We start from the raw sequence: 26,113 nt of genomic DNA on the forward strand, positions 1-26,113 counted from the left end.
AAAAAAAAAAAAAAAAAAAAAAAAAAAAAAAAAAAAAAAAAAAAAGTCTCCCCAGCACTTAACAGTCATATTCTTAATTTCCAGGAATTTCTAAATTTTGAAAATTAAAACCATTTGAACTGGGCTATTGCAGGGAAACTGTTCCTACATGTTTTATTAAATTCTATATTCTTAGCAGCAAAGATGAAGAAGGCAGAGTGAGACTGAAAATGCAAGGGCAAAGGCAGTCAGGACACAACCGAGATATGCAGACAACATGCAAGTTTTGGATGGGAGCTTTTTTGTTACTGTTTTTTTGTTACTGTTTTTTGGCAGTCATCTGTTGATCACGTGAAAATCTGTGTGGTTTTGTTGTTTTATCAGTCCTCATTCTTTTTGTCTGTTTCAACATTTGATTCTTGAGTTATTCCAGCTCTCCTGTCCCCAGTCCTGTGAAACCTCTCTTCTCTTGGCTTCCATTATACAGTGGAGTGGTATTTTGGGTCTCCTGTCTTTTCTCTGCTATTGGCTACTTTCATGACCTCACTTTACCATTCAGACATGTTGATGGTTTCACTTTATTTTATTCTTTGGTGATATTTGTGCAGGTGTACACTATTTTTTTTTTCATGTCTGGGTATTTCTCCTTATTTGTTTTGTTGTCTTCCTAGACCCAATAGCTTTAAATAAATTGACCTTAGAATGTTTGTCACAGGAAGGGCCGGGCGCGGTGGCTCAAGCCTGTAATCCCAGCACTTTGGGAGGCCGAGACAGGCGGATCACGAGGTCAGGAGATCGAGACCATCCTGGCTAACCCAGTGAAACCCCATCTCTACTAAAAAATACAAAAAACTAGCCGGGCGAGGTGGCGGGCGCCTGTAGTCCCAGCTACTCGGGAGGCTGAGGCAGGAGAATGGCGTGAACCCAGGAGGCGGAGCTTGCAGTGAGCTGAGATCCGGCCACTGCACTCCAGCCTGGGCGACAGAGCGAGACTCCGTCTCAAAAAAGAAAAAAAAAAAAAAAAAAATGTTTGTCACAGGAAAAGACCTTCAAGATCACATGCTTCATTGTTCATTTTAGAGGTAGGTAAACTAAGGCTCTGGGAGGTGATGTGGCTTGTATAATTTTATGGAGTCACTCATTTGGTGAAATCAGGCTAGAAACCAAGGTCCTTGACCCTCAGTACTTCTTAGAGCCTCTTTTTATATCTGATACCCTGACTCCTGATGGTCTCCCGTCCCAGGATTGTTCCCTTGGCAAGGAACTTCAGAACTATATTACCCTCATGTTTCACCCCTTCTCCACAACTGTCAGATATCCAGCCATTCACCAAGACCAATCAGTTCTTTCTATGATTTTAAATGCTACTTTTAGTAATTTTAAATTTTAAAATTTTAAATTCAGTAAAATTCACTTTTTGGAAGTGTATAGTTCTGTGCTAGTTAGTTTGGGCTGCTGTAACAAGAGTACCATAGTCTGGGTAGCTTAAACAACAGACATTTATTTCTCAGAGTTCTGCAAACTTGAAGTCCGAGATCAGGGTGCCAGCTAGCATGATTGAGTTCTGGTGAAGGCCCTCCTTGGGCTCCACAGATGGATGCCTTCTTACTGTATCCTCACATTCAGAGAGAGATGTCATCTCTCTTCTGTCCTGTCTCTTCTGATAAGGGCACTAATTCCACCATGAGGGCTGCCCGCTTATGACCTTCCCAAAGGAGTCCTCTCTGAATACCATCACATTGGGGACTAGGGTTTCAACATATGAATTTTGTGGGGCGGGGTGGTGAAGGCGGGGCACAAGCATTCAGTCTGTAGCAAGTTCTGTGAATTTTTTTTTTTTTTTTTTTGAGACGAAGTTAGTTCTGCTCTTGTTGTCCAGGCTGGAGTGCAATGGTGCTATCTCGGCTCACTGCAAACCTCTGCCTCCTGGGTTCAAGCGATTCTCCTGCCTCATCCTTCTGAGTAGGTGGGAATACAGGCATTTGCCACCAAGGCTGGCTAATTTTGTATTTTTAATAGACACAGGGTTTCTCCAGGTTGGTCAGGCTGGTCACGAACTCCCAACCTCATGTGATCCACCCGCCTTGGCCTCCCAAAGTGCTGGGATTACAGGTGTGAGGCACCATGCCTGGCCAGTTCTGTGAATTTTAACACTGACATTAATTCATGCAACCACCACTACAAATAGCACATGGAACAATTTCATCACCTTTCAAATTCTCTGGTGCTGCCTTTTTGTAGTTTAAATCCTCTTTCCTGCTGAACTCCTGGCAATGCTGATCTTTTCTCTGCCTTTTTAATTTGTTCTTTGTAAAACTATTATATAAGTAGATTATACAGACTTTTTGAGACTAGCTTTCACTTAGCATAATGCATTTGAGATCCATCCACGTTGTGTGTATCAAAGGTTTGTTCTTTTTTATTACTGACTAGTATTCTGTTGTATGGATGTGCCATGGTTTGCATACGTATTCACCCACTGCATTCCCAGCAGCAGAATATGTAAATCCTAGTTGACCCGTATTTTTGCTGGCATTTGATATTGTCAGTTTATGCAGTTCAGCCATTCTAATAGGTGTGTAGTGGTATTTCATGATGGTTTTGAGTTACATTTCCCTAATGATTAATGATATTGAACATCTTTTCATGTGTTTGACTTTCATACATCTTGTACCCATTATGATACATGTTATACTCATTGTCATTATCATAACCTTGTTCTAGGTGGTTATTATACCTTTTTATATCAACATGGTTGCTCATCTACCACAGGATATTCCAAGGTCAAAGCACCGAGCCAGGGACTTTATGTGCATAATCTCATTTTATCCTTAACATCTTTGTGAAATTAGTAGTGGTTTTTATTTTTGTGGTGGAGAAAATAAAGACCCCATGTTCAAAACATACTGAATGCCTACCATGTGCAACGAGCCAGTTGTACCCATTTGCTAGTCCTGTGGGACTAACAGTCACTGACTTTAAGCAAGTCAGTGAACTTCTATGAGTCAATTTCCTTTTCTGTTGAATAGGGATCTGTATTATGATATGTTCTCTCAGGGTTGTTGAGTGAGGGGTTTTAAGGAAGAATGCAGGAAACATGCTGAGCAGGAGATCTGGCTCATGATGTATTCTGAGTAAATGTTAGCAATAGCTGCTTCTGTGTTCTTCAAACACCTCATACTGACCTGAGGTGGTTTCTCTCCCTCCCTGACTACTTTTCTAGTCAGTAACATAAAGGTTAAGTGTGCCAAATGTTTTACTTTGAGTCCATTCCAGCTCCAATGTTTATGTAAAAAATGATATCATAAAGGGTTGATCTAGTTAGGAAGGTTATTATTGTGCTTATAGTAGGCCAGAATGTGGAAACTATACTATTAGTAAAAAAGAAATTGGGCTGAGCGCAGTGGCTCACGCTTGTAACCCCGGCACTTTGGGAGGCTAAGGTGGGCAGACCACCTGAGGTCAGGGGTTCAAGACCAGCTTGGCCAACATGACGAAAGCCTGTGTCTACTAAAAATACAAAAAACTAGCTGGGTGTGGTGGTGAATGCCTATAATCCCAGCTATTTGGGAGGCTGAGGCAGGAGAATCGCTTGAACCAGGGAGGCGCAGGTTGCGGTGAGCCGAGATCGCACCATTGCACTTCAGCGTGGGCAACAAGAGCGAAACTCTGTCTCAAAAAAAAAAAAAAAAAAAAAAAAAAAAAAAAAAAAAAAAAAAAAAAAAAAAATCGTTGATACAAGTAAGATTCTTTTAAAACTATTAAATCATCCATCTTGAATTATGTGGGGCTTTATATATGGAAGCAAGAATATGTTTAAAATTACCTCCCTGCTATTTCCTGCTAGATTTCTGGGGCTTGTTTTCTCTTAATCTTGCCATTGCCAAGCATATATCTGGTGCCTGCTGTGTGCCAGGTGTTAGTCTCTCTAATCCTCACAGCAACCCTTTGAAATAAAAGATATCCCCATTTTACAGAGGAAAACATTGTGCCTGAGAGGCCAATTGCCCTGCCCAGTGTAACCTAGTCGTCTTCTGACTGAGTCCTCTGCTCTTACCAGCACTCACTCTGCCTCAGTCTCATTATGATGGGGGCATGGAAGCTGCTGCCCACCGTCACTAGGAACACTGGCACACCTTCCCCCAATATGGCACCGTTTCCTTCACGGGGACTGTTTCCAGGACCTTAAGGTTACACTTGCCTACCACAAGCCCTGAAATTAGGTGGTTTTATTTTTTCCAAAAGGCGCACTGTGGAAACTGCATGAACTTTGAAATCATGAGGTTCAAGTGGTGCCTCCACCATTTTATTTTATTTACTATGTGATTTTGGCCAAGTTACTGAAACTCTCAGAGCCTGTGATTCTTCACCTATAAAATGGGAATAATACATACCTGGTAGAGATGTGGACAGAATTAGAAATAACACAGTAGGCTGGGCACAGTGGCTCATGCCTGTGATCCCAGCACATTGGGAGGCTGAGGCTGCTGGATTACCTAAGGTCAGGTATTTGAGAACAGCCTGACTAATATGGTGAAACCCCGTCTCTACTCAAAATACAAAAAAATTAGCCGGGCATGGTGGCGTGCACCTGTAGTCCCAGCAACTCACAAGGCTGAGACAGGAGAATTGCTTGAACCCGGGAGGTGGAGGTGGCAGTGAGCTGAGATCGTGCCACTGCACTCCAGCCTGGGCAGTAGAGCGGGACTCCATCTCAAAAGAAAAAAAAAAAAAAAAAAAAAAGAAAAAATAACAATGCTATAGAGTGCTTAGGGCATTGTAGATGCTTATTAACTGGTAGCTACTATCATCACCATTGCAGGGCCTTCTGACTTGTCTTGGGGGACTGAAGAAGCTGTCCAGAGTAGTGATTAAGAATATGGGCTTTACAAGGAGTAAACTGCTTGGGTTTAAATCCTTGTTCTACCACTTACCAGCTGTGTGACTGTGCATAACTGAATTCCTTCCTGTACCTCAGTTTCTTCCATCTACAAGATGGGAATAAATAACAATTTCTACCTTGTAGGGATAAATGATTTTAAAGAGATGAGAACTGTCAGGAAGTTGAGTTGAAATGAACTTATTTTGATCATCTACTGACATTGTTTCTTCCCATGACATATGAGTCTCTTTTAAATTTATAACACTTCTTCTTTCCTTCCTACTCAGATTGAGAGAATTTCTCATTATTTGTATTTGATGCCGATAAAAACATTTGCTGTCACATTTTTCCTAGAAATGCAGATTAAATTGTAAAATTACTATTTTCTTTCTTTTTTTTTTTTTTTTTTTTTTGAGATGGAGTCTCGCTCTGTCGCCCAGGCTGGAGTGCAGTGGCCGGATCTCAGCTCACTGCAAGCTCCGCCTCCCGGGTTTATGCCATTCTCCTGCCTCAGCCTCCTAGTAGCTGGGACTACAGGCACCCGCCACCTCGCCCGGCTAGTTTTTTTTTTTTTTTTGTATTTTTTTTAGTAGAGACGGGGTTTCACCGTGTTAGCCAGGATGGTCTCGATCTCCTGACCTCGTGATCCGCCCGTCTTGGCCTCTCAAAGTGCTGGGATTACAGGCTTGAGCCACCGCGCCCGGCAAAAATTACTATTTTCATCTAAGAAATTGGATTAACTAAACCTATAAAGCACAGTTTTTTCATAGAGAAAATAATTGAGAATTTTTTTTTTAGAATTACAATAAATAAAATCAGGTATAGTAAATAACAATTTTATAGGTAAAATATTTAAAATCTAACCAGCTGCCTGTTTAAAAAACACACATACATATTCCATTATTTCACAGAAATTATTTGATTCTCCTGTTTTGATCTTGAATTTGGCTGGGTTGCATGTGAATTACTCTTTTTCTCCTTCAAGATGATACCAGTCAGGTGGGCCCATAGTATGTGAATCTACCAGGAAGAAAACAGCCTCTGAATTTACTGTATGTCTAGAAATCAAATTTGACTTACACCCGCAGGCAGTATGGGGTGTTGGCTGAGTTTGCATCATTATTCTGAAGTCTGTACTGATGTCCTGTGACTAATATGTTCCAGCTGTCTAGGTCACTGCTTTGGAGTACCATTTATTTGCAGTAGTGATGCTGCAAATAGGAAAAGCTTTCCCTTTTGTTGGTTGAAAGCTTTCCTGGTAATTAGCAAAACAAGCATGCCTCTTATTTGGAGAGAAACTGGAAAGGAGGCTAAAGAGTCCATTGTACACAACCACTTTGGAAAACAATTTGGCGTTAGAGGAGTTAAACATGTGCAATCCGTAGCCCAGCTTTCCTCTCTTAGGTGTATAACCCTGGAGAAATTCTTGTCTGTGTGTACCAGAGGACAAGCAGTAGAATGTAAATGGCAGCATTATTCAAAGTAGCAGAAAATTGAAAAATCCCCAGAGGGGTCCCCAACAGTAGGACATCGTGGTGACAAAATGAATGAACTAAAGCCACATGAGTCACAGGGATGAATCTCAAAATCTTAAGAGAAGAGGCAAGTCTAGAAGAGCACATACAGTATCGCTTCACTCATATTAGGCTTAGAATCAGCAAATCACAACAACATATTGATAGCACATATGTGGCAAAACCATAAAGAGGAGCCAAGGAATGATTGACTCAAAATTCAGGCCAGTGGTAAATCTTGGTGGTGGAAGTGGTGGTGAAGGATGATTGGGAGACATGCAATCAGGAAAGATGCACACACGGCTTCCAAAAAGAGAGAAAAAAAAAAAATCTAAACACCGACTGGTATTAGGTACATGCGATTTATTTTATTATTCTTTATACCTATATATGTTGTTAGGTTAGTTATCACTGCATAACAAACCTCAAGACTTAGCACCTTAAAACAGTAATACACATTTGTCATCCCACATAGTTTCCATCAGTAGGCCAGGAATTTGGGAGCAGCTAAGCTGGGTGGTTCTGACTTGCAGTCTCTCATGAGGTTGCAGTCAAGATGTCAACTGAAGCTGCTGCCAGGTATCTATCTGAAGGCTTGACTGAGGCTGAAGGATCTTCTTCCAAGATGGCTCACTCACATGGCTGTTGCCAGGAGGCCTCAGTTCCTTGTTGGTTGTTGGCAGGAGGCCTCAGTTCTTTCCCACGTGTACCTCTGCAAAGCTTCTTGAGCGTGTCCTCATATCAGAACAGCCAGCTTCCCTCCCAAAACAGAGATGGAAAGTGGAGCCTTTGGACTTTTGCAGTCTCACGCCAGCATTTCAGCAATATTGTAGTGGTTCCCACATGCCAGCCCTGTTCCGTGTGGGACGGGACTATACAAGCGCATGAATACTGGGAGGCTGGTATCGCTACGGCCATCTTAGAGGCTGGCTACCACAGTTAACGCACTTTTAAATATAGTATATTTCACAGTAAACTTTTTTTAGAGGCAAACTAAATTGGTGAGCTCATTTTTCTTTAGTAATAGTACACACATCCATTTAACTGAAAAGTTTTATAGATACTGAACGTGTTACCAATTAGTATTGGTTTAAAGAAATGTCAGTGATGTAGCTGAGTATTTGAGTGGCCTGAGCTTGCCTGACAGGAATGTGCCTGAGGCAGGGGAGTGGGCGGGAAGGGCCATGAGGAAAGGAACTTCAGTAATGCTTGCGCTGGGATCTGTGGCAGGAGATAGGATTATATGTGCCTGGACTTCATTCTACCTGTACCTAGACTTCATTCTACCTGTACCTAGATCTGGCAAGAATCTGAGACTCTTGATTTTGAAGATAATTCTCCAGGTGAAGGGCCACTGTGATATTAAAATCTGTTCCAGCCCCACTCTTTTTCCCAAGACCATCTTTAATGAAAAATGAGAGAGGGTCCACCCCTTGCTACTCACCCCCACGTCTAAGAGCATCGCCAGAAATGACCTGGGCAAGCAAGGACGGGGCCTTAGTTTAAAAATCCACGCAACGATTACATTCTAATGCATAATTGATACTTGTTTTAATATTAACAACTTTTAAATTATTGATTCATTTGCTTAACCTTCCCTCACCAAAATCTTTGAGTAACATTGATGTTTCTGGAAGCTATGTCATGTTTATGTTTCTTTAGCTTTGTTTAGCTCTTGGCATAATTTCTTAGTATTCCTGGGGGTCCAAGGGCTCTGGGTTGTGAGGCAGTGAGTCGCACCATCCCCCCTTTGTGGATCCCAACGTCCTCGTGAACAGGTGTTGCAGCTGGAAGAGGTTCTTTCCATTTTTAATGAAGCTAAAAAGTGGAGAAGCTCTCAGGTGAGGAAGCAGCTGGAGGAGGTTCTCTCCATTTTTAATGAAGCTAAAAAGTGGAGAAGATAGGCCTGAGAGCCAGGTGCACGGGGTTCCGGACTGGCTTGCTTTAGGCTTTTGTACACCAGTACTTGGCGTGTTAGTCATTGATACTGCTAACCCTCTGTGTGTACAGAATTCTTGTGTTTAGCAGCTGAAGCGCCAAGAAGGGCCATCATGCAGAGATGTCACGTTCTCCCCAACTGTAGTTTTGATGCTGCTTCCATCTTTATTTGCGGAGCTGTGGCTGTGGCATTATATTCTAGTGTATTTTGCATTTTATAAAAATGAAAGGAAAATCCTCAACAGCAAATGATAGCTGCCTTTCATTATGGTGAGGATAAAAATCGCCAGGGATACAGTGCGATGCTTGTTTTGCTTCCGTTTGTGAACAGTGTGCTCTTTTGGGGAAGAAGGGAGAAAAATAAAGTGCATATATATATATATATAAATTACAAAAATACATGAAGGGTTATTGTGTCTACAAGAGAAGTATAATTACTAATAGTAATTATAGTAATTGGTAATAATGATTATAGTATTAATGGTACTGTTAAGAAAGATTGTGAATATATGCTTTCAGGGAGCACACTGCAGCGCCCGGCTGCCTCCCTGGTGTGATGTGTTGTTTGGCCATTTGGCTGTGGGGTTGGTTTTAAGAAAACATCATGTTCAGGGGCAGGAGGGTGGAGGTGACCTGTACAGTGAGACAAGCCCAGGGCTTGGGGTCAGAGACAAATAGTAGTTTCATCTCTGGTGCTTTCTAGTTGGATATCTTTGTCAGATATCATCTCTGACACTTAGCTGCCTTCTCTGGAAAATGGGATCCATAAACCCTGCTTACCTCACAGGGCTGTGGGGAGGATCAAATGTGATGGGTAATGCCAAAACAGAAGGTATTGTGGTGGCAATAGGCATATGACTTTCAGGCCACGATACCATTTTGCCACAAACTTGTGTGTATTGTAGTTGAGTGTACTGTAGATGGGATCTGAATACCTTTGCTGGAAAGGATTTGAAGAGGTTCAGCAATTCCTGTGTGGTTCTAGGCGGGTACATGGATGCCTTCTAAGTGTGGTCTCAGAAATCCAAGGTCAAAGTAAAGCTCAAGTCATTGAAGCTCCAGTTTTTGTTAGAGTGGATGTTTGGGCTACATCACTGCCCTGAAATTGCTGTGATTCGACAGGAACTGAGGCAAACCTTCAGCTATAAGATGAAGACCTAATGGATGGTGACTATCGGGAATAATAATGTATATTTGAATTTGCTATGACAGTGGACCTTATGTGTTCTCATCACACACACACAAATGGTAACTACACTGTACGACTCTTTTAGAATTTAGCAAGTTTTCTGGTTTTTACCAGAAAACTCCTCAAAGAAAAGGGAATTGTATGAGGTGACAGATACATTAAGTAGTTTGTGGCAATCATTTCACAATGTATACATATATAAAACCATCACCTTGTACACCTAAATATATATAATTTTTGTCAATCATACTTCAATAAAGTTGGAGGGGGAAAAAAAAAGAAACTTACAGAGGAATTCCTTTATCCCAAAATTTCCTAGAGTGGGTGGGGCTGACAGTCATTCCCCACATTCAGTATGTGATGGGACTATTTTTTCTTTTTTCACTTTTTCCCCTAGTAAAAAATTGTGGCAGTATTTTAACTTAGAGGCTTATATATTAAGAACATGTTCTCAACTGAAATAATATTAACAGTAAAAATTCTTGGTGATAACATGTATGTTGCTTTCCTTATTCTTACAGCATGAAGACAGCGTGTACGATCCCTGAATGGGCTTGTGGGCATATTTAGTCATTCATTTTTGATCAGGAGAAAGAAGACAGCCATCACTTGAAAGGTAAGTAAATATTTCTATGCAGCTTTTTATCATAAAACATTTTCAACCTTACTGAAGAGAGTTAAGAGAATGTACAATGAGTTCCTGCGTATCCACACCTTAGCTTTAACAGTTATTAGCATTTTGTCACATTTTTTGGTATGTGTATATGTTTGTACATTTTTTAGCTGAAACATGTGGAAGTTGCAGACATCATGACATTTTTTCCTAAATTCTTGGGATGCAGCTCTTACAAATAAGGATATTCTCCCCTGAAAGACATCTTAGAACTATGTGACACAGAACTGTTTAATTAAATTTATAGTTTTGTACTGAAGTGTGTAACTGAGTTATGCTCCCTTCATTGTTGATACAAATAAAGTCAGATTAAAAACATTTTTAAGACAGGTGTGGTGGCTCATGCCTGTAATCCGGGCACTTTGGGAGGTTGAGGGGAATGGATCGCTTGAGCCCAGGAATTCAAAATCAGCCTAGGCAACAAGGTGAGACCCGTCTCTAGAAAAAATACAAAAAAAATTAGCTGGGCATGGTGGGGCACACCTGTGGTCCCAGCTATTCAGCAGGCTGAGGTGGGAGGATCACTTGAGCCCACAAAGTCAAGGCTGCAGTGAGCTGTGATGGAGCCACCGCACTCCAGCCTGGGTGACAGACAAGACCCTGTCTCAAAAAACAAAACCCAAAACCATTTTTAATAGCAAGAACCTGTCTACAAAAAATTAAAAATTTAGCCAGTCATGGTGGCACATGCCTATAGTCCTAGCTACTTGGGAGGTTGAGGTGGGAGGATCACTTGAGCCCAGGAGTTGGAGGATATAGTCAGCTATGATTATGCCACTGTACTCCAGGCTGGGCGACAGTGAGTCCCACTCTCTCTCTCTCTCTTCCTCTGTGTGTGATTATGTAATCTATCCGTCCCTGCTGTGGCTGATGTTTCAAGTTTAGGTCAGTGGCTCTGATCACCAGCCTCACCTTCTCCCTAATCAGGATTCACAAGTAGACCAGGGCTGGGCCTGGTGGCTCATGCCTGTAATCCCAGCACTTTGGGAGGCCGAGATGGGTGTATCATTTGAAGTCAGGAGTTCAAGACCAGCCTGGCCAACATAGTGAAACCCTGTCTCTACTAAAAATACAAAAATACAAAGCGGTAGTGGCATGTGCCAGTAATCCCAGCTACTCGGGAGGCTGAGGCAGGAGAATCACTTGAGCCTGGGAGGTGGAGGTTGTGGTGAGCCGAGATTGTGCCTCTGCAGTCCAGTCTGGGTGACAGAGTGGGACCCTGTCTCACAAAAAAAGTGAAAACAGTAGACCAGTCTCTGTGTTCTAATGTTATCAAAGGTCTTAGTTGATGTTTTAAACCTAAACTTGTAGGAGAATGTGGAAAGAATATGAGTGGTACTGTGAAGTTGAGGTTATATAGGTTAATATATTAAAATCAGCATTACAGAGATTAAAAATGATTTCCAGCCTCATAATTTGACTACCTACATTGAAACTTTACTTAAAATCTCAAAGACATGTTCAGCTATGATTACAGTTATAGATTGTTACACGTTATAGCCAATTACACCATCAGTTATCTGTGGTTTTTGCAAGATGGCTGTCAACTGTTCTCCTTTCCAATCTCAGTTACTATTTATTTATGGTATCTTCCTCAGGTAGTCCCTGTGTATCTAACTATTGCTTTACAGACATTTGTGTATATAAGGTTGCCTATTTAGAGCATATTTTAAAGGAAGTCTATTTAAGTGAGCCATTGAGGGCAGCAGTGGCTTCTTATACTCTCATTTCTGATTTAGAACAAAAGGTCAGTGATAGCAGTAAAAGTTCTTCAGAAGATACTGGGATTCAGAAGGAGTTGTGTCTGGAATCATAGGTAGCTCAGAATGATTGAGTTTGCTTTTTTATTCTTTGGCCTCTGTATGGTTATGCTTTGAAAAGACGAGGAGGAGTGAGTGGGACTCCACGTGAGGCAAAGGGGACTTTGAAGGATGAATGAAGGGAAGACATATGGGGCCCTGTCTAGTCCTACACCACTGAGATATGGTGATTTAAAAAAACTTTCTACTGAAGTAGAAGATACATACAGAAAATAGACATATTATAAGTGTATAGCTCAATATAACTCCACAGATTGAACACATCCATGTAACCAGCACCCAGATTAAGAAATAGAGCATGACTAACACAATCTCATGCTTCCTTTTAGACACCTCAGTTGACTCTTAAATAGTTTGGGGATTAGGGGTGCAGTTGAAAATCCAAGTAAAATTTTGTCTCCCTGAAAATGTAACTACTAATAGCCTACTATTGACTGGAAGCTTTACTGACTTACTACATAATGACACACACACACACACACACACACATTTTTTGAGACAGAGTCTTGCTGTGTTGCCCAGGCTGGAGTGCAGTGGCACGATCTTGGCTCATTGCAACCTCCACCTCCCGGGTTCAAGCGATTCTTCCTCCCGAGTAGCTGGGATTACAGGTGCGTGCCACCACGCTTGGCTAATTTTTGTATTTTTAGCAGAGATGGGGTTTCACCATATTGGCCAGGCTGATATCGAACTCCTGACCTGGTGATCCACCCGCCTCGGCCTCTCAAACTGCTGGAATTACAGGTCTGAGCCACTGTGCCCAACCAACGACATATATTTTATGCATTCACAGCATACCTCACATTTCCTTATTTTTTTTTTTTTTCTATTTCTAGGCTATGTGGTTCCGTGAGTTTTTTCAAATTGTTGCAAATCTCCAAAATATTTTCTAATGTGTTTATTGAAAAAAATCTGCCTTTAAGTGGCCCCTTACAGTTCAAGCCAGTTTTGTTCAAGAGTCAACTGTACCCTTGCTCCATGGATGACTACTCTCTTGACTTCTAGGAGCATAAATTAGTTTTGCATATGTCTTTTCTTTGTGTGTGTGTATGCGTAATATATAACGCAGATTGTGCTCTTTTGTGTCTGGCTTCTCTCATTCAACAGCATATTAGATTCCTGCATATTATTGCATATAGTTTAGTTATATTACTAATTTTCATTGCTATAGAGCATTCCATTGTGGGAGAACATAACTATTTATTTATTTTACTAGATGTGGGTAATTGTTTGGGTTTACCCATCCGGGGCATCCTCCAGAGAAAATGGGAATTAAACAAGGTTTTCTCCTCATCATGGTTATAGTGGAGGTAGTACCAGGTTGTGCCCAGCTTCTGCTGTGATATGAGGGAGGAATCCAGACAGCAGCGAGAAGATTGAGACACACTTGGGAGAATTGGGTGTGGTTTCATCAGTCCTGTGCTGATTCCTGCTGCTCTTCCTGTGACTCACCACGTCCCTTCTCACATCGTTCCCTACCGGCACATGTTTTCTACGTCCTCTTCTCTGCTATTATTACTCTCTCTACAGTCCCTCCAAGGAGACTGTGCAGAACATATCAAACAACAGGCAATCGATGAATATTTAAAGTTCATTAGGTGTTGATATTAAGTGTTAGGTGAGGGGCAAAGAGTTGAATGTTTTGGGCTTGCCCTTGAGGAGCCTGTAGTATAGTTATCAATTCACAGGTGTGGCTGTGGGCCACATCCCTGGAAGCCAGCTGTACTGTAGAGTTCAGGGATGTAAATTCAGAGGCTTACATGGACCAGGCTGGTAACGTGACTGAAATGAATGGGGTTGCTTATAAGGAGTGATGGGCATGGTGGAGAACACATATATATCCTCTGCCCAAATATCAGCCCAACAAACTCTGTCCAACTCAATTTAGCAAGTTCACCACTTTCCAACCTTTAGAGAGTAGAGTCTTCATTATATAATAAGAAAGTGCTCCTCAGAGGATTTGGGTGTTTTTATGGGCAAATTCTGTTTTTATAAATAAAGTTTTATTCAAAAAGTCATGCTCATTTGTTTGCATATTTTGCTAAAACTGCAGAGTTGAATAGTTGCAAAAGAGACCAGGTTTGATTAGTTGCAACAGTGGCCATATGGCTTACAAAGCCTAAAATATTTACCATCTAGCCCTTTATAAAAAAGTTTGCCAACTCCTGCTTTACTTCATAAAAGCAAGGACATAGTAATCATAACCTCTGTAGTCATGTAATAAGCTGAGCCCATTAAATTTAGTGTTAATGTTCTCATTCATGTATTCATCCAACGCATATTTACAGAGAACCTATTGTATTTCAGGCATAAAATAGTGATAATCAGACATGGTTCTTGGTCTTGAGGAGTTTAAGAGAGGCTCTTCTATCACTTCTTGGCCTTTTGGTTAAGATCAAGTTAGTAAAAGAGTCTCCTATGAATTTGAAATTCCATTTTATGATTGTGCTTTCTATAAATCAAAAATATGACATCGTGGTGTGGGGGCATCCCCAGTCAGCTCTTGTAGTTATGCAGGTAGTGCATTTCCATGTGCACCAACCACATGGGGCTTATTCTCAGCATAGCAGTTTTTAGAATAAAAAGTATAATATGGAAATGAACTACACATCCTCAATTTGAAACTACTATGTCAGCTATCTTTATTAATTTTATAAACTTGGTAAACACTCTACATAATTTGATTTTTTGCTTCAGTAATGAAGAGTATGTAATGTGATGTTTGCACAATTACTGTAGTTTTAAATGTCCTAATTGTTTACATATGGTAATGCCAGACTGTTTGAAGGTAGCCATGTCTGGAGAAGGGCTGATGGGTTTTGAAGTGCTTACTAAAGCAAGCCAAGCAGACGGCCAGTCTTGTGCTACTTTAATAATAAACCTCAATAGAAACAACAGCCAACCAAGTTAATAGAGTTTGGATAATAAAGTTTGGAGTGCAGCATAACAAATTAATCTATCTCTGCTCTTGTGCTTATCTATTTGCTTATCAAAGTCATAAAAGTTTGTTTCTTCTTAATAGGAGGATATAGGTGCATTGTAATGAACATATAAAATACAGAAGTATTTCTTTACAATAAGGAATTTGAAACTTGTTTTTAACGTCTTTTAAACCTGTGTAGCATTTTCATATGTGCTTGTATATATATTATGGGTGAACACTGGGGCTGTGAGTGACTGCCCATTCACCACCCCTGGACTGTCCTCAGACCAATGTAAAGGAAGCAAGTCAAACAATATCAGTGAGCCATCTTCAGCCATGATGGCTGCATCATTGCCTTCTTCCAGCCTGAGAGGTCTTTCAGGAAGTGGAAATTTGTTTGGATATTGTAGTTGCAGTTATTTAGCTATGTGCGGTAATTCAAAGATGTGAAATGCAGGAAGCCCTGGTCATACTTATACATGGATTTGGGATCCATCAGACATCAAATGGGATGCTGTTTGTCACCTTTTGAGGCAGTAATCTGGGTGACCCACAGTGCTTTCCTCTGAAATCTTAGGCTTCTGAAGAAACCACAGGGAAGGAATGTGAACTGGTACAATGAATAGCTTAATGAATGTGATGAAAACTCCAAACTGGTTTGTTTTGTTGTCAAAATTAATAAAGTTAAGGTGTAGTTGATCTTCTTTTTTTTTTTTTTTTTTGAGACGGAGTCTGCCACTGTCGCCCAGGCTGGAGTGCAGTGGCATGATCTCCACTCACTACAACCTCTGCCTCCCGGGTTCAAGCGATTCTCCTGCTTCAGCCTCCCGAGTAGCTGGGATTAAAGGCACCTGCCACCATGCCCGGCTAATTTTTTGTATTTTTAGTAGAGATGGGGTTTCACTATGTTGGCCAGGCTGGTCTTGAACTCCTGACCACGTGATCCTCCCTTCTTGGCCTCCCAAAGTGCTGGGAATACAGGTGTGAGCCACTGCTCCCGGCCAGTCTTCTTTAGGAGGACGAAATGATTTATAGCCATTCATGTCTTCTACTTTTGGTGTTTAAAATGTTTTAAAGAATTCAATCTTATTCTTTTAGTAATTCTATATGGATAGTTGTTTAGAGGAAAACAAGAATTGAGAAGGCTGAGAAAATAAATATCACAGTTGTTTTCTTACAAAGCTGGAAACTGTAGGCTTAGTTCTTTTATTAAAATGAAATTTTCTGAAACAAATTTTATGATAGGCCAAATCCCTTGTTCTGTGGCATTGGGAAAAATGAAGTCTGTTCTAAATAATGTGGAGTTATCTTGTCAGGAAGTCCAGCCTCAGAATGTTGCTTTGTCAAGACTAACCAATTAAAATTTACTTTAATAGTCCTCAAGTTTTATTTTTAGAGAGGAGAAAGTATTGAAGGTATAGGTAAATATAGCTTGATAGAACAGAGTGCCTTGGTTGCAAGTGACAGAAAACCCGATTCAAACTGTCTCAAGTGAAAAAATCCATGGGCTTAAGTAATTGCAAATCTAAGGATTGGATCTGCCTTCAGGAGGGGCTAGACTAAGGATCAAAATGATGTCATGAGGATTCATCTTGGCTACATGTTTTTGGGCTCTGAATGGAGACTTCTAGCAGCTTCAGGTTTGCTTAATTATAAACAACCTTCCTGGTCATGATGAGTCATGTGCCTCGTGCTGGACCAGTGGCTGTGGCCAGGGATATTGGCCTGTTCCGATTGGATAGCCAGATCATGTGCTTCACTCCAGGGCCTGAGGTCAGCACATCTTCTGCAGAAGATGAAGCATAAATTGATGATAGCTGGGAATGGTTCCCTGCAGAGGTGAATCATGGCAGTTACCAAGAGGATTGGGGGTGCTGGGAGGTACACTGATTATTATGATTATTATTAATGTATCTTTTAGTGGTTTGAAAAGCATTTTCAGGTGTATTCTTGTTTGACCTTTGGAGGTATTGGGGAGGCAGCATAAAGAAGTGATAAAAACATGGATTCTGGGGCTAGATTAGATTCAGTTATTAGCTTGCATGAGCTTTTGACCAATTACTTAACCTCTTTGTATCTCAGTTTTCTCAGATGTGCAATGGGGATAAAGGTATTTACCTAAAAGAGTTCTGAGAAGGATCAAATTAATGGGCATTTGCAGGGCACTTAGAATAGTGCCTCATGCACGCTAGCCTCTCTATCCCTTGTTATTACTGTTAAACTTTAAAGCTGTTCTGCTGGCAGGGGAGCAAGTGTCCTCTTCATTTGACAGACGAGGAAGTTCAGACTCACACGTCCTGTAAGAGTCAAATCTGGTTTGGACCTGACTTCTTCCCTGTACCCACACTTGCTTCTGTGTTATGATTGTGGGGCATTTGGGTTAGTAATAAATGAAGGAAGCAGAGAGGGAAAAAGCACTAGAAAGCAGGCCTGTGTGTACAAGAAAGGCAGTGTTTCTTGTACTTGAACAAGATTGTTTCTTCAACTTGAACGTTGGCCTTAGCTTCCCGCATGAAGGGTGCCCCCAGGAACATTTAAGGGAACATTCCTAAGAAGAAATTGTTCCATCCTGCTGGGCACATGCTTGGGAAAATCAACCATATCCAGGGTGGGCACTTGCTTGGGAAATGTTTACTGATGGTTTAATCAGATCCAGTATTCTGAGTTTCAGAGGAGACAAAGCTTTTTGTGGTCGGGAGGTGACTTGAACCCGTCAATATGGTGTGAGGACAGAATTACTGACTCTGAGAGGTTTGGACCACTGCAGAGTGCTGCTCTCATAACCGCCAGCAAGTTCTGTCTACAAATAGATGCCATTTTCCTCATTAGGAATATTTTCCTACAGTTGTTGAGAATGTTTTATGGGGAAATTATTCAAATGACTTAATGAAGGAGATTTTTTTTCTCGAGACTCAGATGTTGGTATGGCCCAGACATCTAGGGAGGGTCTTGTTGCTCTCTGAGGACAACAGTGATTTCTTCGTTAAGTAAGTATTACTTACTGTGGACTCAGGACACTGAAAGCTTAAAGTATTTGTGAGTAATCTCTGATACGCTCCTAAGCTATGCAGTTATGAAAGCAAGGAAAAACTTAGCAGAAAACACAATTTTGGTGCTCTCTGCTGTGCTTTTGAGGAAAAGTGGTGCTTGCCATTCAGCATTCACAAAGCTTGCTGGAGGGCCAGAGCTGCTTCTTCACTGCAGGACAGGCTCTGCCCTGCAGTAGCTGTTTCCTTGAGGACGGCCACTGTGCTTGGGATGTGGGAGTCTTAGATATTTCATAAATGGATCATGGCTTTGTGTTGGGGTCCGCGTGTTTCCTAAACAAAGGAATGAACACACAAGACAACACAAGACAAGACAAACATGGCGGCTGCCCCGAACGGCGTGCTCTGCTTTATTTTATACAGTCGTTTGTGGAATGTTGCCAAGTCACAAGACACATTGTTGTTTTTCTGATTTTTCCCTGACTTTCTGGATTTTCAAGATGTTTACACATAAACAAGCTCCCAGGGTCTGCTGTTTGCAGCTGGCTCCTTTGTCCTCCCTGTTTGCAGGGAAGGAACGCCCTGCTTTGTTTGCAAGAGCAGGACTTATCGGGAATGTCTCGTTTGCGAGCACGTAGTCCGTAGTCCTCTACACTTTGTCTTGTTTTCAATTTATTTTGACAAGACATTGTTTACCATGTAGATGTCTTTAAGAACTTCACCTGTGAGTCCTGCATTACCTCTGTCTGGACACATCTCATTGTTTTTGTTGTTTCTTTAGATGGAGGATGTGGTATCTGAGTATTGATTCCCACACCTGGCTTTACAATGACGTTTATATTCCAAAGAGCAACACCTATTCAGAGAATAAAGGGATTAGCTACTTATTCTAGAGAAATAATCCTAGGTTTGCCAAATATTTGTGGGAATTATAATAGATTCTTAGATGTAATCCCACTTATTATGTTCTTAGCTCCTTGGGAGTCTTTTACCTTGCTGCATAGTCAGGGATTGAATATTAATAGTTCCTTCATTGCCCTTAACCTGACCCCATTTTACATCTGAGAAAGCAAGGTCAACCTTATTTCCTGTAATGTCAGCAACAAAAGCAACAACATTATTATTCATTATGTGATAGGCACCACTCAATTCTTTCATTGGTTATCCTATTTCATATTCTCCAGAACTCTGTGATCATTATTCTATAGATGAGGAAATTGAGGTATAACCTGTGGTCTCAGGATATGGCTGAGTGGTACAGGTCTGCTCTTAGCATCACAGACACTGTACCGCTGACTGGTGTGGCCAGTGTCCAGTCCAGGGTCTCTACCACTGGCTGCACATTAGAATCACCCTGAGGGATTTTCAAAGCACTGAATGTGCAGTTGCATAACTCCCTGCCCCTTACATTCTTGTTTACTTGGTCTGGGGTCTCAGTGGAGGTTGCTGTGCATTCAGTACTGAGAATATTTTTGAACTAGAGCAATAGCTCTTAAAATTTGGTCCCTGGGATGGCAATATCAGGTAACTTGTTAGAAGAAGAAATTCTCAGGCCCCACCCAGACCTACTGAATTGAAACTCTGGGGTAGGGTGTAGTGATCAGTGTTTTAACAAGTCTTCTAGGTGATTCTTTTTTTAAAAAAATATTGTAGGAAAAACAAACAACATAAAATTTGCCATCTTAACTGTTTTTAAGTGTATGATTCACTAGCGTTAAGCACGTTCATATTGTTGTGCAACAGATCTCCAGAACTTTTTCACCTTGCAAATCTGAAACTTCATACCCATTAAAACCTGTTAAACAACTCCCTTTCTCTCCCTCCTGTAACCCCTGGTAGGAACCATTCTGCTTTTTGTTTTCATGAACTTGACTACTTCACATACTTTGTCTAGATGGAATTCCAAGTGATTCTTAGGCATGTTCAAGTGTGAGAGCCATTGAACTCCAAAACTCGATTTGGCTCATCTCTCTGTAGTTGCCCACTCACATCATTAATATCAACCATATTGTAAATCCCGCACTCCTCTGCATGCCCTGCTCTTTCTAGTCCTGTGTCTGCCACCTTGTTGTTCTGTCACTTTGATCAAGTTACTTAATTTCCCTGAGGTGATTCCCTCGTCTCTATAAGTGAGGGTTGGGGGGTTTGCGGGGGGGTGGCGGGGACCCTAACTTGCAGAGCTGTGGTAAATGTTAAATCATTAGACACTTGTGAAAGTAATTTGTAAGTTGTCAGGTGGTATAATAAATAAATGTTAGGTATAGCTTGTAAATGTGGTCTCTTTTTAAATTGTAGGTTTTGTTTTTGTTGCAGTCATACACCTTTGTTTTTTTAAAGGATTCCATAGTTCCACAAGGCCTCTTGCGAAAGACTTAAGTTCCTATTATGTTTGTTTCTCTTCCTCCTCCCCCATTTCTTATCTGGTGTTTACAGTGTGTAAACAGGATTCACAGATGTGCTGGGTAATGTAGTATAGTTTGATTACTTTAAATTTTCTGTGCACACACAAATTGTGTTTTCCTTGGATTTAGTAATTGTGTCTTGTAAAGTTTTTCTATGCACTCACCACTACTTTAACCACAAACAGCCTTCTATGTGAATTTCCTCTTAATATTTTAAGCCATATCAGCTATCTTATCAATTACATCTTGGAGAAATCTTACCTGGAGTCTTACGCTTTGCTCTAGTCCAGACCACTTGCCACTTGCTCTCCAGGCCTGCTGTGCACCACATCTTGGGATCCTCTCTTTAATACTTTTCTGGGAATTTCTTGTATCTTACCTATGTATTGGATTCCCAATTTCCCTCATCCCATATTCTCTTCTTTCTTGGTTTACCCCTGTATTTGGAAGTGTCCTAGAAAATTTCATATGGGAGGTAAGACTTTTGAGTTGTTATATATCTGAGACTGTCACTTTCACATTTAATTTATAGCATGGCTGGGGATAGAATTGTTTTAAATCACTGAGATAGAAAGGTTTTAAATCACTGAGCTTCAGAATGGTGAAGACATTGCTCATTATCTTTTAGTATCTAGTATTGATTTTGAGAAGGCTGAGACTGACTCCCAGTCCTTTGTAGGTGACTTCATTTTTCTTCCTTTTATTCTCTCAGGTTTTTAGTTCTTCTCTTTATTTTCAGTGTTCTGAAATTTCATAATATTCCTTGGTGGGGTCTATTTTCATTGCTTGGAAACTTGAATTGTTCATTTTTAGAAATTTTCTTGAAATGTATCATTGTTGAATTCCCCCCTCTGTTTTCTCTGTTCTTTCTTTTTGGAATTCTATTAGATGTTGACTTACTGTCTTCTGACAGCCTTACCTTTTCTTCCGCTTTTCACATCTGCTTTTCAGCTGTATTCTTAGGATATTTCCTACGTTTACCTTGTAATCCTTCTATTCAATTTTTCATGTTTGTTATAATTTTTTTTTAATTTCTGACAGTTTTTAAATTCTCTGATTGCTTTTATTGTATAGAATCCTACTATTTCATGAAAGTATTTTCTTTTAGTTCTCTGAGGAGGTTAATGATTATTTTTTAAGCTTTTTTGCATGTTTTCTATTTCCGTCAAGTTGCTTTTTTCCTCTGTTTCTGTCCTTCATGTTAGATATTTTCTTTATGATCTTTGAATGTCCATTCATGATTAAGAATGTGGCTTTACAGACTGGAAGATGTGGCTTCTTTGGGCCTAAGTTAGTTGCTATCATCTATCAGATTTCCGGCTTTAAAAAGCTTAACATTTTAATCTTTGCTCCTATTGTCTTTGTCCTTGTAGATTTATGCATTTAAAAAGAAATGATTTTGTGGTATTGGGGTTTTAGGAGGGAGAGGAGCTGAATATGTGTATTCGTCCACTGTCTTTAACTGGAAGTCAACATAGAAGTCTTAAAAAAAAATCCAGGTCAGAATGTGTAGCGCTGGCGTTTGCTCAGACACATACCTGCAGTCGTGAGCATTAGCGTGGTGTTCTTTTATTTTTTAAAACATGGTATATATTTAGATGGTCTCAGCAGAGATCTTGACTTTCTTGTTAACTGTGCAGCAGCTGCTTCTTTTTCTCAGCTAAGAGCTTTTCTTTCAGGTGTTAAAAAACCAATAAATTTATAAATGATAATTGGGCTTTGTGATAAAAAATAAGAATTGTAGAAAAAAAATCCTTATTGATGTTCCTGAAAGGAATTTTCCAAGGGTAAGCATATAATCCTTAGATTACAATGCAGCTGACACATTAAGTCTTCTTACATGAAAAGCTGAATTAATAGGTTTTAATGCCATTTGCCCTTGACCACCCACAAAGGGCATTCCCGCAGGCTAAAGAGACTGAACATAAATACAGCAAAGGGAGCAGGGCTGTATTTTGATCCCTTGTAAATGCTTCAACAAAGCATTCAGGCTCAGACCATCAGAGAATAGGTAAAAAGCTACTGTTAGCCTTTCTGATAGCAGGTCTCTGCAAAAATTAGTCAGTTTTAGGAAAGCAGAGTGGTTCTTTTACTATAGGCTAACTGACCTTGGATTATTTCATGATCTGCTTCTTGAGGTGATAAGCTCAGTTGCTTCTTGCCTTTTCTGAATGTTGGATGTATTCTCTGTCAAATACCAATCCTTCCTTCTAGCTTACTGGAGCACAGCCCTTCAGATGAGTGCCTTAGTTATTATGTAGTAACCAAGATGGTCATTTCTGGCCCTGGCACTGATTAGATAACAGAAGTCTCCTTCATAAGCTTCGCAGCTCTGTGCAGTAGCAGCCCTTTAATAGCTGTAACTTCACCACTGGGAAAGGAAAGGAAAGCTTCTCTGCTTCATGCTGATTGCTATGGAAGCGTGCCCAAGATACTTCCCCTTGGATGTACAGGGCTGTGTGCAAAACAGAGAAATTGCTTTCCACTTAAAAGCATTGGCCTGTTATTAATCTATGAACCTTTGAGGAAATCAGATTCAGAGGTTTCCTAAATATAGAAAGTTCCTTTCTCTCTTGTTATTAAAGCCGCAAACAATCTAGGGGTAATTTTTTGTATTATTTTGAGGTTGCACTAAAATTAAGAGGAAGGACAGCACTGCAGAGATGCCTGGTTGTTTGTTGGGTTTCTTAAAAGGACTAAATGTAAATAAATTATGAATTCTTGCACATTAGGAAAGGGACCCTTTTTTTGTTTGTTTAATTAGCTACTCCTCCCTTTCTCTGTACTTGTTTTATGTCTTCTGCATGCTCTCAAAATCTGTCTTCTTGTTCCTAATGTATATGGTATTGAAATGAACTGTAGGAGCTATGTCTATTACTTAGAAGCCATAGACAAGGGTTTTTATTGCTAAGAGGGAGACATGCAGAGGATGACAAATTAACTGATTATCACCCAGCTTGGGTTTTCCTGAGCTGTGTCATCCCCGTTGATCATCATGGTTGCTGCCTCTGCCACAAGTGCACTTTTAAAGCTCCAGCCCAAGCAAGTTACCCCTAGCTTAACGGAAGCCACCTGAGTCTTCCAAAAGACTCCACTGAATTCTAAGGGCCAGCCAAAGAAACTAAACCTTTTTTTATGAAAAAGAAAACTATCACTATTCTTTGTAGAAGCTACTAGTTTCTGATCTTGCCTAGAACTAGTTCACTCCCAGGGCTTTAAGTACCAGCTCTATGCAGTATTTATAGATGACACGATAAAAGAGCCAAGAAAGAACCAAATACTTACAGTTTCCAAGTGGATTTAGATTATTTGCCCATAGGACAACCATTGTTTAACATTCTTTTCTTTTGCCACCGTGGTGTTGGCACTTTGTGTGTGGCAATTATAATTTGGATTATTTAACATACTTCTGTTGGCAGAAGCTTATGTATATACGTTGTGGTGCAGTGGGTGACATCAAAAGTGCTCTCAGGCAATGAAGGGTTGCACTTATGACATAGATGATTTTCTGATTCAAAACATTTGTGAGCTATTATGAGACAGACAACAGTCTTGTCATTAGTCATTTGAGATTGTCATGAATAGGCCCCTCATCTAGTTGAGAATTCACGTACCCAGCTTTTCTATGGGAAAAATTGTTCTTCAGACAGAGCGTGAATGAAATATTCTATCTATTATGGGACTCCCCGTGCTTTTGGAGGGGGATGAGAAGAAAGGGTGGCATTTATGGAATTTGGCTATTTTGCCAAAAGGGGCATGCTCCTCCAGTGGCAGCTGTGGTGGCTGCTGAGAGGAAAGTGGGGACAAGGGTGACTCTGAGATGAGTGTGCCCGATGAGGGGCTTCAGAGGTTGCTGGCTTTTCACAAGAGACCTCAATATATGACGCCTATGTGGAGGTCACAGTTATGACATTATCTAAGAGATTTACTGTTGGGTCTATAATGAGGATGAACTGGCCATTGTGTTTAAAGAAGTTGGGTCTCACCTGCAGGGTGAGCTTCCTCAGCACATTCATTACCTCTCTTCTCAGTGGGTACCTCATGGATCAGAAGCTGGGGCCGAGTGAAAGTGTTAGGTGGTTGGTGTGGTTCCCATCTCCTGCTTGTCTTTTGCTGGCAAAGTGTCTGCAGGTCCCACTCTCTAACATGGGAAGTGATGCTGGAGGGAAAGGAAGAGGCAAGGCAGATACCGCTGAGGTTGGTGCTGTAGTGGACATAGCTCAGGCAGGATGCCAATGGGGCTAGGGTTCTGGGAGTAAAACAGCTCTGGGATGATCAGAAACATGTGTTAACATGAACAGTTATACTTCTTTGCTTTTTTTCTCTTTTGATTTTCTGTGGAACTTAAAAAGCCTTTCAGAAGGTATTGGAAAGGTTTTTGTTTATGCTTGCACCATAGCTTTCTTGCTTTTGTTTTTTTCCCTAGCCTTATTGAGGTATAATTTGTATACAAAAACCTTCACATAATTAATTTATACAATTTGATGAGTTTGGACATATGTATACACTTGTATTACCACCACCACAGTTGAGATAATAAACATATCCATCACCTCCAAAAGTTTCCTGTGTCCTGTGCGTGGGGGGAGGACGGTGATGGGGGTAAGAACACGTAATGTGAGATGCACCCTCTTTTTAAAATTTATTTATTTTTTGAGACAGCATCTCACTGTCACCCAGGTTGGAATGCAGTGGCACGATCATGGCTCACTGCAGTCTGAAACTCCTGGGGTCAAGAGATCCTCCTGCCTCAGCTTCCCAGGTAACTACAGGTATACACCACCACACCTGGCTAATTTTTTTATTTTATAGAGATGGGGTCTTGCTAGGTTGCCTAAGCTGGTCTCGAACTCCTTGCCTCATGTGATCCACCCACCATAGCCTTCTAAAGCATTGGGATTATAGGCGTGAGCCACTGTGCCTGGCCCAGATATACCTTCTTAAATTTTTAAATACATAATGTCTTATCGTTAACTATAGGCACTATGTTGTACACTATGTTGTACTATGTATGGAACTTACTCATTTCATTTTGTATGTAACTTCATATCTATAGAACAACAGCTGCCCATATCCACCCCCGTTCCCTGGTAATCATGTAATATTTGCCCTTCTGTGACTGACTTATTTCACTTAACATACATCTTTCACGTCTATCCATGTTGTTTCACATGGTTGAATTTTCTTCTTTTTTAAGGCTGAGTAATAATACTTTGTTATATGTATATACCACATTTTCTTTTTAAAATGTTTATTCTTTTAATTGACATATAATAACTATATGTACTTATGGGATACATAGTGAGATTTCAATACATATAATGTGTTGTGATCAGATCAGGGTAATTAGCATATTTATCATTTGAAACATTTGTCATTTCTTTGTGTTGGGAACATTCAACATCTTCCTACAGTACCACATTTTTCTTTATCCATTCATCTGTTGATGGACATTTGTGTTGTTTCCATATCCTGGCTGTTGTGAATAATGTTGTGATAAACATGAACATGCAGGTATCTCCTTGAGATCCTGATTTCACTTCTTTTGGATATATACCCACAAGTGGGATCATTGGGTCATATGGCAGTTAGTTTTTAACTTTTTGAGAAATCTCTATCTTGCTTTCTGTAGCAGTTGCAATTTACATTCCCACCAGTAGTGTGCAAGGGTTCCAACTTCTCCCTGACCTTACTAGCACTTGTTATCTTTTGTCTTTTAAATAATAGCCATTCTCACAGGTGTGAGGTGATATCTCATTGTGGTTTTGATTTACATTTCCCTGATGATTAGTGATGTTGAGCATTT

At 40.5% G+C, this 26,113-nt stretch overlaps 1 protein-coding gene across 5 annotated transcripts in view; it reads left to right on the plus strand.

Annotated features, from left to right (window-relative positions):
• Positions 1 to 26,113, plus strand: part of LOC108527547 (phosphatidylcholine:ceramide cholinephosphotransferase 1) — a 320,286-nt gene that overhangs the window by 29,342 nt on the left and 264,831 nt on the right. For all 5 annotated transcript variants that reach the window (XM_017868867.1, XM_017868871.1, XM_017868868.1 and 2 more), the window contains one exon: positions 10,024 to 10,118. The gene's annotated coding sequence lies outside the window, so the exon portion shown is untranslated. The remainder of the gene's footprint in view (positions 1 to 10,023; positions 10,119 to 26,113) is intronic.

The sequence above is a fragment of the Rhinopithecus bieti genome, unplaced genomic scaffold, assembly GCF_001698545.2.
Source record: "Rhinopithecus bieti isolate Rb0 unplaced genomic scaffold, ASM169854v2 scaffold_4655, whole genome shotgun sequence".
Classification (NCBI taxonomy): Eukaryota; Metazoa; Chordata; class Mammalia; order Primates; family Cercopithecidae; genus Rhinopithecus; species Rhinopithecus bieti.